The sequence below is a fragment of the Prionailurus viverrinus genome, chromosome C2 (assembly GCF_022837055.1).
Source record: "Prionailurus viverrinus isolate Anna chromosome C2, UM_Priviv_1.0, whole genome shotgun sequence".
Taxonomy (NCBI): Eukaryota; Metazoa; Chordata; class Mammalia; order Carnivora; family Felidae; genus Prionailurus; species Prionailurus viverrinus.
The window spans coordinates 110,226,959-110,239,123 of NC_062569.1; the positions used below are offsets into that span (position 1 = coordinate 110,226,959).

Sequence of the window (12,165 nt, forward strand, 5' to 3'; positions counted from 1 at the left end):
TAGGACTTTCCCTATGGATGTTTACACTTCAGGACTCTGTAAGTGATCCAAGTTTAGAGAGCTACATCAGAGTACCCTGTTTTATTTGCCTATAAAAAAAAGTAGAATAATACTCTGGTTTCTCTTCACATCAAATAATTTTTTGATTTACTTAAAAAAATGAAAATAAAAAATAAATAAAAGTAGAACAAATATTGCCAATGAGTTTAGTCAAGGATTTAAGTACCTGGGTGTTATGGTAATAAATAAGAGGAAACATATCCAGAAAAGGTAAGAAAAATGAAGCTCTGTTTTATAAAGCAATAAAGATTAAATAGATACTATTCATCATTCTCAATAAAGTACTACAATGCTTTCCAGTACTTCAATGGAAAAAGAAAAGGCTAAACTTTTGGCACAACCTGAAATCTGGCAAGTGTAATATTTAGCCAGCCTATAAGGCTGCCTTTCTCCTAGGATCTCCTCAAAAGAAAATGCAGACTGCCCCACAGATACATTTTGAAACAAATATCCCATGTCAAGGGGGAAGAAGCCTTGAAGTGCTATTTTGTTTGCTTTTCAGAAGCAAATGAATAGAGCAGGATTATTCTAAAGATACCAAGTTTCCCCCAGTTATCATCTGATACATTTAGCCACACAAACAGGAAACCTAGTTGTGATGGATGAGCCCATCCTGGGGAGCAATCATCTTCCAAGTGAAAACCTGGACACATTCCATGCCTTAACAATGGTTGATCCTGCTCAGCCTGGCAGCTCGTTTACAAAGGTCTGAAGCCAAGCTCAGGTCAAGGTGAAAGCAGTGGTTACTGTGTACACATTTCTATATACAACCAAATAATCCTGATTTCTTGATCTTAGCAGGTAAGTGGCTGTAAATAGAGAAATGGTGACAGACTGGGGAAAGTGAGCTCTCAACTGCCTGTTTGTGGGTACTATTGTTTCAGCTAATCTATCTGCATAACAAACCACCTCAAAATACAGTGAGTGGCATAACACTCACAACACAAACGCTATTATGTTTGTCCATTCTGGTGGTCAGGAATTTTAACAGAACACACAGAGATGACTTCTCTCTGCTCAGCATCTTCTGGAGCCTCAGCTATGATGACTCCAAAGGCTATAAGGTGACTCCAAAGGTATGGCTGAAACAGCAGGGACAGGAGAATCCACTTTCAGTATGGTTTCTTTAATTACACGTCTAATACTTGGCCTGGGATGGGTAAAGGACAAGCTGGAGCTGTCAACCACAGTGCCTCCGTGTGGCCTCCCTAGCTTGGCAGTCTTGGGGTAGTCACAACTCCTACATGATAGTGCAGGGCTCAGAGGACAATCACTCCAGGGAACAAGGAAGAAGCTGCACGGCCTTTTGTGACCCAGCCTCGGAGTCACCTAGCATCACTTCTAATGTGCTCTATTCATCAGAGCAATCACAAACCCACCCATATGAAGGTGGAAGAGACATAGACCCCCACCTCCTGAAGGGAGGAATGTCCCCAAAATGGCAGCCATGTCATTAAACTGTCCCAGTTACCTTCCACATAAGATGCACCCTCGATAGGATTGTAGATTGTGTTATTCAGGAGCACGGGGGAAATGGGGAATAGGGAAGGACCTCATTAGGTACACGTGAGATGAAATCAGAAGACAGTCCTTACATGAGTAATCTTCTCACAGGAGCACATCCAGGAATATGCAAAATCTGATTTCCTTGTAGCTTTGCTACTTGGAATAGGGCTTCTTAATTTCTATTCTTCAAGACCTCCCTAAAGGTATATGGCCCCTTTGACTAATGGTGCTTCAGATGTGACGCCAGATCACACCATTCTCAACACCATGGGGTTACCATGATTCCTTCCAGGCCAGCACAGAAATAAAGAACCAGTACATTACCAAAGCTGACCAGTTATCACTATACAACTGCAGGGGGGCAATTCTACCCCCATATATGTATTCTGATACATATGTATTCTAATTCTTCTGGGTATGTAGTGGGGAAGAAGAGTCAGGACTATTACTATTAGTCCCCAAAGCCATCTTCCAACTGTTTAATGTCACTTCCAGTGGGAATGGGGAACAAAACAGGGAAGGGAGGACATGAGCAGTGTATGAGGACAGGGAAGGATCAGCAAAACATCACCACTAATTATATAATTATGCAGCTACATTAATATCAAATGAAATAATCTCAAAGGCACACTAGCTTTAAAGACTATCACTTCTTAATAACCAAAGGGACATTTCATATGAAAGAAGTTATTTTAAATTTTTATGCAACTTTTGACACCTCAAAATATTTAAAGCAAAAGTTAGGAGAATAAATAGATAAATGCAGTATCATATAGGGATAGTTTAATAAATCCCTCTGTATTTGATAGATCAAGAATACAAAAACTCAGCAAAATTTACATGAATTTATTTTAATTACATATAAAAATCATAATTAAGATTTACAATAAATATATTTTTAAAAGATATATAGAGATAGATATACATATACAGATATATATAGAGAGAGACAGAACAATGAACTCCAAACAGCAGAATTTGCTTTCTTTTTAAGCACACTTGAAACACAACGATTGACCCACCCTGATCCTCAAAGTAAGTTTCAAAAAATACCAAAAATATTGTTTTAATTCAAAGCACAGTCTCTTACCACACAAGGCTATTAAATTTGACACCACTAACAGAAAGATAACTAGAAAATCCCATATGTTTGCAAATAAATAAACTAAATAGCTCATGGGTCAAAGAAGAAATTAAATTGGAAAATAGAAAAAATGTAGAACTGAATAAAAATGCCACAAACAAAATTGGGTAAATCCAGCTAAGGCAGAAATTACAGGAAATTGGTAGTCCTAAAACCTTATATTAGCCAAAAAACAAAAGAGGAAACTTACAAGCCAGACTCAATCATGAACACAGATACTAAAAACAAACAAAATATTAGCTTAACCAAGTCACCACAAGGGTACTCTAATGTTCTAGAATGTTCCAGGTCCTGATACATTGGGTTTTTTAAAAGATTACCCTTTAAACTTAACAAATACATATTTGTTTAAATACATCCTGTACACTCTTCTGTTCATACGATATATTTAATTTAAAAAAAAAAAGCAATTCCTACGAGCTGCTGACACACTCATTCTTTCCCATTAAAACTCTTTGTTAATCTGAACCTCTCAAAATTCACTACCTGGTGCTTCACCAGGTGTGGCCCCCACACTCAGCAGCAGCAACAGCACATAGGAAGTTGTTAAAAATGAAAATTCTGAGCCCTCTGCCAGACCTACTAAATTAGCATTTCTGAAGGGGGGACTCGGGGAGTATGTGTTTTAAGAAGCCCTCCAGCTTATTTGGAGGCTCACTGAAGTCTGAGAGGCCATGTTCTAGTAATAGGGACAACCAATAGAAGAGTTCTAAGCAAGAGGTGGGACTTAAGTCCAAAGGAACTTAAGCCAGAGCAACTTCGTGTCCAAAATTACACCCGCTGTCTTACCTGTAACACATATTACACCATGTTGGGTTTTCCTTCTTTGAAGGACCATTTCACAGTAAGAATGATCATTTGCCAATGACTCACACCTGAACATCTGTGTCAATTACAGGACCTTGGTTCTTTCATTATATTACAAGATTCCTTCTCCACACTAGTCACTGCATAAGCCACACAGAATAAACTTGTGGCTCCAGCTCTGAGTGAGGGGGAAGTGTGTTAATTCTGAATTATCCAGGGCCAAGGATTCTCCTTATTCATAGACAAATCATCTATTTGTGGTAACATCTGAAAATTCTTTTTTCTTCTTCCCTCTCTCGTCCTCTTCACTGTTTCCCAGAACCCATGCATGTGCAGGAGAAACAGGTCACTGACAAATGAGATCCTTGGGATTCCTACAAATAATTTGCTGGGAATAGAGACCAGAACTGGCAAAAATTGGACATATTTAAATTATGGATTAAAATGCTCATTTTTAGGGGCACCTGGGTGGTTCAGTCGGTTAAGCATCTGGCTTTGGCTCAGATCATGATCTCACGGTTGGTGGGTTCAAGCCCCACGTTGGCCTCTGTGCTGTCAGCTCGGAGCCTGGAGCCTGCTTCAGATTCTGTGTCTCCCTCTCTCTCTGCCCCTCCCCTGTTCATGCTCACTCTCTCTCTCTCTCTCTCAAAACTAAAATAAAAACATTAAAAAAAGTTTTTTTAATGCTCATTTATATGAATAAATAAAATAAACCTTAAGAAAGTTAGAGAGGCGTCAGTGGTAGAATCAGAATAAAATTTATTCTAAGTTGTTATTTCTATCAGAGATACACTTTCACATAGTTTGAAGAGACATGTACTTACTTTACAAGACCTAATTTAAAAAATAGCATCCCCCTCCCAGAGGCAACATCATTCCTCTCCTTCAGAGGATTTTATCACTAGATCACTAAGTAACATGCATATATTGTTATCTTCTTGAGTCTTCAGTTTTTGTCATTATCTATTGATTTTCTACCAGGGAAGATGAAGCTTAGCTTTCTTTAATACTCTTTTCCCATAACCACCACCATCCCCATTCATTCATTCATTCACCATCTATTTCATTCAACAGAGTTGTATTGAGATTTTGATTACATCAACATTGTTTACATTATTGTGAATATGTAAATGCCATTAACAGTTGAGACTTGTAGTCTACTTGATTCCTTTCCTGTACAAGGTTTTTTTCTTTTATGGGAGGTGGGAGAGGAGATTGGAGAACAATTAATAACCCCTGCTTTCTTCCTTATTTACTCATATGCTCAATTTTCTATTTACTTATCACAATTCGATTCCAAGCTCTCTGCCAGATGTCTGAAACTCCCATCAGTATATTGTGAACACAGTGTCAGTCTATTAAGTTCCTCTTCTTGAGAAAAATCTTTTCTGTAGCCTACTTACTTACTTAATTCTGGACATTAATGCCTAGCTGTTGTCTATATTCAGTGCCTATTATCTTAGGATCTCCCTTCTTTCATTCCAAAGAATTTACACTCTCTTTTATTAAATCCCCTGTTCTTTATCTCCTGTTCCTTTCTCCTTCTTAGTTTACTCCCTCATTTTAATGGATCATATTCAGTAGGAGATCTATGTGAAAGAGCTCATGGGAGATAAAATTTTTTTCAGACCTTGAGTATCTGAATTTTTTAAATTTTATTCTCATATTTACTTATGAATCTGAGTGTAGAATTCTAGGTTAGGAATCATTTTTCCTCAAAAATTTGAAAGTACTGCTCCATTATATTCTAGACTCTGTTGTTGTTGTTGTTGTTGTTGTTGAAAAACGCATAGGTGTATTGATTTTTTTTATATATATGTATTTTGTATGCAACTTGTTTTGTTTTGTTTTAATTTACGGAAGTTTGTAGAACTTCCTGATTTCACCAGTATTGTGAAGTTAATACAATAATGTACCCTAGAATGAGTCTATTTTTAATCCGTTTTGTTGGGCAACCTATGGATCCTTTCAACCTAGAAACTCTAAACTTAAGTTCTAGAAAAGTTTCTTTATTTAGGTAATGAATTCCTCCTTTCTATTTTCCCTCTTTTTTTGTCTCCTTTTGGAACTCCTACTATAAAGGTATTGGATCCCATGTTCTGGTCCTCTAATTTTATTATATTTTCTCTTCTCTTTTCCACCTCTTTTCCTTTTAGCTCAACTTGTAGGTATCTCAATTTTATCTTCCCACTGTTCTGTTTATCTTCCCTCTTTTCATTTCTGTTATATTCTTAATTTCTAAGTGTTCCCAATTGTCCTTTTTTTTTTAAAGCAACCTGTTCTTATTTCATGAATGCAATAACATTTTATGTCTCTCTGAGAATATTAATGATGATTTTTTTTAAAACTGTATTTCCCCTGGGGCACATGGATAGCTCAGTTGGTTAAGCACCCAACTCTTAATTTTGGCTCAGGTCATGGGCACACAGTTTGTGAGATCAAGCCCTGTGTCAGGCTCTGTGCTTACAGCATGAAGCCTGCTTGGTATTCTCTCTCTCCCTCACTGCCCCTCCCCTGCTCGTGCTCTCTCTCTCTCTCTCTCTCTCTCTCTCTCTCTCTCTCTCAAATAAATAAATAAACTTAAAATTAAAAAAAAAAAAAAGTCTTGAGGCACCTGGGTGGCTCAGTCTGTTGAGCGTCCAACTTCAGCTCAGGTCATGATCTCGCAGTTTGTGAGTTGGAGCCCCACATCAGGTTAGCTGCTGTTGTCCCAGAGCACACTTTGGAAATCCTCTCCCCTTCTCTCTGCCCCTCCCCTGGTCATGCTCTCTCTTTCTTTCTTTCTTTCTCTCTCTCTCTCTCTCTCTCTCTCTCACTCTCTCTCTCTTTCTCTCCAAATGAATAAACATTTTAAAAGTAAATAATAAATTAAAAAAAAAAAATAGTCTTTCCCCTAACAAATCTTCTTTTCTTCCAGGTTACTTTTTTTCTGTTAGTTTTTTTCTGTGTTAGTTTCGATCTCTATGTTTTATGCTGAAATCTTAATCTCAGCTAGCTGGTGACCTTGCTTGCCTACACATATTGAGTTGGCTCCTAAAAGGGCCGATAGGAAGTTCTGAGCCTGTGGTTGGTGTTTGACTACCATGGGCTTCAGTGTACCTATTGATCTAGCTGGACCATTTCCTTGGAGATCTTCCTTCCCAAATATCAGTATCATTACTTCTTTCTTCTTGGACTAGTAGAGTTCCTAGAGAAGGATCTCCCAGTCTCCTATCTAGAAGATATTTTCCCAGTATTAAGGATATATTTAATCCCTATGTTTTCAACATCATACTTCCACCCACAATTGTGTCTGACAAATCCTAGTGCAGGGACCCTCTGTTTTACACTCTCCAGTGATAATTTTCTCAGACTTCCTCCAGGTGGTTAGGGGTAGAAAACAATTCTGAGTCTATGGATTGGGGGAGGGGAATCTAACTGCTTTTTAAGTAGACTTTAAATCAGTACTATCCTTTTTAGCACTACCTCCCCTCTTCCAGAAGTACTTGTGTGCCAATTCCTCAAGCTTTTAGGGAGTCTGGACTGTAAATCAGTTTACTTTTCAGCTTCTGCCTGGCATAGGATTCAGCTTTCTTAAGTATCTCAAATTGTGTTGATATTATTTCCCCTCTCATTTTTTATATCCCTTTAGATTTATACCTTTCTCCAAAAAAATCTATTTATTGTCATTTTATGAGGTTTTTGAAGGAAGAAAAATATTTGTGTTCAATCCACCATCCTGATCCAAAAGTCATAGTTATAAAACTCATCATAACTCTTCACGCAGCAAAAGGGAAAATAAAATTTTAATGATTACCCAGGGAATGTAATCAACATTACAATCAAACAAAGACAAAAGAATTAATACAACCACTTTGGAAGATGTTTGGCTAACAATATCTATAGGAACTGAATATACCCCAAATGATAAATACTCCATGTCTAGTACATATCCAAAAGAAATAAGTACTTATGCTCACCAAAAGTCATGTACAAGATGTCCAAGGCAGCATTATTCATATTAGCCAAAAACTGGAATCAACTCTAAAGCTCATCAACAGTGAGACATATGATAAATTGTGGTATGTTCATGGAATATGCACAGTATACACAATGGAATACTATAAAGTGAAAATGAGCAAATTACTGCTATATTCAGGAATGCAAAATTAACACTGAAGGTGTACACTGAAGAGTATATATTATAAAATTCTACTTCTATCAAGTTCAAAACTATTTTATGATGATAAAAGTCATAACAGCACCAATGTCTGAAGGAGAGAATAATCACTGGGAGTGGGCACAGGACAGGTGCCCAGGGAGCTGGTAATTCTATGATCTGAGAGGTGGTTCTAGGTGTATGTTCCCACAGTAAAAGATAGTCAAGTCTATGCTGATGTTTGGGCCATTTTCCTATGTTATACTTCAATTTAAAAGGTCTCTTCAAAAAAATTTACCTTTACCAAAGAAGGAGGAGGAAGAGGAAGAGGAGGAAGAGGAAAAAGAAGAAAGAGGGGAGGGAAGGAAGGAAGGAAGGAAGTCAAACCATTAAAGTAGATTCATCTGGTACCGAACTTAGATTTAAGTGGTTTCTTAGGTTCAAATGCCAGCTTTGAATTATCAGACTGTGACTTTGGTTAAAGCATTACTCAAATTCCTCTATAAGATTAAGATGCAATCATTTGTTCATCCAACAAAAATTTATTGAGTGCCTGCTATTATAGTTACTTGGGATACAGCAGTCAGCAAATCCTTACCCTCATAGGACCAATATTCTCATGGGGAAAGGGGAAAAAATGCCAGCTCCACCTACCTCACAGAATTTCTGGGAATCTCAAGAGGAAATCATGGTAACAACCTGCTTCTCAATATAAGGTTTGTGGACCAGCAGTATGAGCACCACCTGTGCATTTATTAGAAAGAGAAGTCGGGCCCCACTGGAGAACTACTCAATTATATCTTCATTTTAACAAGATCTGCAGGTGATTTACATGCACATTAAATTTGGGAAGCACTGCTATAGTATTTTGTGAATCATAAAATGCTGTCAAATGTAGGCTATTATTATTATTAGTCATGCTCACCAGGAAATGGCCACAACCGTGCTCTGTAGATAGACACATTCCTATTCCAGAAAATGAAGGATATGAGGGTGTGAAAAAGTACATGTTTGCTCCCATCTAGAAAGCTGCTCTACTTCCAGATATGTTGTTTTGGAGTGTTTCTTTTCAGTTTGTTCTTTAGGTCAGCCTCAGTTCTCCAAGTCAATAGACCCCTGCCGATGAAGATGCTACTGACAAACTTTACTGCTGGGTTTTTCAAGTGGTCGAACCCCATTTCCTGGTCATTCAACAGTGAGCCCAGGAAAAGTGCTGTGATAAAGTAATAAGATGCTGAACAACACAGACTTTAGATTTATGGAGTTTTACTGGCCTGTTGGCATGTCCCAGATTCATTTTGTGTCTTTCATCTCCTGGCTGGGGGCGCTTAGCAAAACTTTTTCCTGCAGGCCGTTTGGTGGATCTCTAACCAGACTTGTCCCAACAATGCCTGTGTGGAAGTGAGACCCGAGGAAGCAATGGATTGCTTGGCAGGAGAGGATGTTGTTCTGGGACTAGGGACTAATCAGCCCTTCAACAACTGTCTTATTAGAGAAACAATACTTTGTCCAGTTTCTCCGTTACTCGAAATTTAATGTGCATACAAATCACCCAGAATTTATATTAAAAAGCAGTTGCGGGGGTGCCTGGGTGGCTCGGTTGGTTAAGCATCCGACTTCGGCTCAGGTCATGATCTCACGGTCCGTGAGTTCGAGCCCCGCGTCGGGCTCTGTGCTGACAGCTCAGAGCCTGGAGCCTGTTTCAGATTCTGTGTCTCCCTCTCTCTCTGTCCCTCCCCTGTTCATGCTCTGTCTCTCTCTGTCTCAAAAATAAATGAACGTTAAAAAAAAAAATTTTTTAAAAGCAGTTGCAGGAGGGTGGCAGAGAGACACCTGGGTGGCTCAGGTGGCTCTTGATTTCCGCTCAGATCATGATCTCACATAGGGCTCTGTGCTGACAGTGTGGAGCCTGCTTGGGATTCTCTGTCTCCCTCTCTCTCTGCCCGTCTCCTGCTTGCGCATGCTCTATAAATAAATAAATAAATAAATAAACAAACAAACAAACAAATATTTTAAAAATGCATGTGGGATGTACTAGATCTGAAGTGGGACCAACAATTGTTGATTTTTAATATGCTCCCAGGTGATGCTGATACTACTGGTTCCCAGAACTTGAGTAGCAGGATCCTATCCCACAAAAACTCAAAAGGAACCAGCTGTAATTTTCAACCACTAGGCTCTTCCAACGTTCATAACGAGGTCTTCTGAAAAACACCAATGTCCAGCAAACCCAAGTAAGTTGACTTACTGGTTCTTTAGGAATTTAGAAACTAAAAGATCCATATTAAAACTATAAATATATATTTAGATATAACTATATTAAAAAGCTTGGAAGGAAGTGCATTAAAATGTTAAGATTTGTATTTTCTCTTATTCCTGCTTTCTAAAGTTTCAAAAATAAACATAATTATGTAATATAAAAACAATAAATATTAGTTTTTAAAATGTATATATTTACAAATTATCCTAATCCCATGCCAAACACTACATACTGGGTTAAATGTTCTTCTTGACTTTTCCCTAAATGTCAAAGCGTATAACATATATTCAGATTCTCTCTGATTCTTTTCTCCACCTACCCACCATAGGACAGCTCTGGGCACTGAAAGGTCAAGTTGTAATACACTCCAAACATATCCAACATTCCACTTTCTAAGGGAAAGAATTGCTTTTTTGGTTTTGCCATCTGAATGGTGAAAATGCTCGTGGCTTCATTAAGAGTTTCATTAATAGTAAATACTTCTACTCTCTATGAGCCTTTTATGATGCAACAGTCCTCATTAGAAAACTCTGGACTTGCCAGAAGCACTTTGTGAATGTCTACTTTGATTGATAAATTCATGATTATCATAAAGCAATTCAAAAACAAAAACTATAATAGAGGTCATTGTTGATGATCTGATCCTATAAGCAAGTAGAAAAAACACAAGAATGGCAAGGCAGTCTGACTAGGGTTTGCTCTCTTAGCTACTGACTTACACCATTTCTAATGATGCCCAACATTTCTTGAGTGCTTATTATGCAACAGGGGCTGTATTTAAATATGTTAGGTGGATTTTCTCATTTAATACAACAACCTATTTTCCCTTTTTAACAAAAGAGAAAACAATAGTAGAGAGGCAAAGTAACTTACTTGTGGCTACACAATGGGTGGCAGACAAGGCAGGAAGTGACTGATTCCAGGCAGTATGTGTCTCAGAGACACTTTGGAGAAATCAATGAGCCCTGTCGACAATATGGTATATATCAAATCATCTCAGATTTGTTTTCTGACTTCCTAGGCTTATAATTAATCCCCCATTTTTTCGTTAGCTTTTTTTTTTAGTTCATTTACTTATTTTGAGAGAGAAAGAGGGAAACAGTGTGAGTGGGGGAGGGGCGGAGAGAGAGAATCCCAAGCAGGCTCCGCCCTGTCAGCACAGGGGCCTACAGGGGACTCAAACTCACCAACCATGCTATCTTGCCCCTGAGCCAAAATCAGGAATTGGAGGCTTAACTGACTGAGCCACCCAGGTGCCCCTCATTAGCTGTTTTGATTCTCATCCACTTACTGTTTTGTAGTCACTCATTAACTGCAGTTTGTGCACTAGGAGCTTCAGAGAAAGACTTCTTTATTTTCCTAAATTGACTCCCATGTGGATTCTTAGAATTTTCTTGTATTTTTTTTAAGTTTATTTACTTTGAGAGAGGGTGTGTGTGCATGCACATGCATGAGCAGGGGAGGGACAGAGAGAGGAGAGAGAATCGCAAACAGACTCCGTTTTCCCATGTTGTGAGTACAGAGCCCTATGTGGGGCTCAGACTCATGAACCATGAGATCATGGCCTGAGCCAAAATCAGGAGTCAGAAGCTTAACCGAGTGAGCCACCCAGGTGCCCTGAATTTTATTATTTTAGAATAAAAATTGAGTAGATATGTTTATAAAAGGATTAGAGCTGCTTTTTCTTACCATCATCATTATCATCATGTTCTCTGGTTTTCAGTCTTATTTTGTCTTCATTTTTCTCATTTGTGTTGCCCTTAAAGTTGTAAGTTCCTTTTGGGCAGGAGCGTCTTCACTTCAAAACAACAAACCGATGGGCGCCTGGGTGCCTCAGTCTGTTAAGCGCCGCAGACTTCGGCTCAGATCATGATCTCGCGGTTCAGGTCATGGTCTCGCGATTGGTGAGTTTGAGCCTCACATGGGGTCTGTGCTGACAGCTGGGATCCTGGAGCCTGCTTCGATTCTGTGTCTCCCTCTCCCCCCGTCCCCCAAACACACACAGTCTGTCTGTCTGTCTGTCTCTCTCTCTCTCTCTCTCTCAAAAATAAAAAATAATAAAGAAAAAGAAAAAACAAACAAAAACAGAGCTACAAAATTAAAGACCAAAAGGAAAACAAAAAAACCTGTTAGTGATGGTTGCTTCTGGGTTGATGCAACTGTAATTTTTTTTTCTTTTCTGTACTTTCCAAATTTCCCACAAGTGCTTATAATTAGGAAACATTAGGATTTATATTTTAAATCATTTAA

General features: G+C 38.4%; 1 protein-coding gene across 1 annotated transcript in view; it reads right to left on the reverse strand.

Annotated features, from left to right (window-relative positions):
- Positions 1-11,723, reverse strand: part of ZPLD1 (zona pellucida like domain containing 1) — a 552,784-nt gene extending 541,061 nt beyond the window's left edge. Inside the window, exons 1-2 of the mRNA XM_047875473.1 lie at positions 11,605-11,723; positions 10,789-10,880 (exon numbers count right to left, since the gene is read on the reverse strand). The gene's annotated coding sequence lies outside the window, so the exon portion shown is untranslated. The remainder of the gene's footprint in view (positions 1-10,788; positions 10,881-11,604) is intronic.
- Between the last annotated feature and the right edge of the window lie 442 nt (positions 11,724-12,165).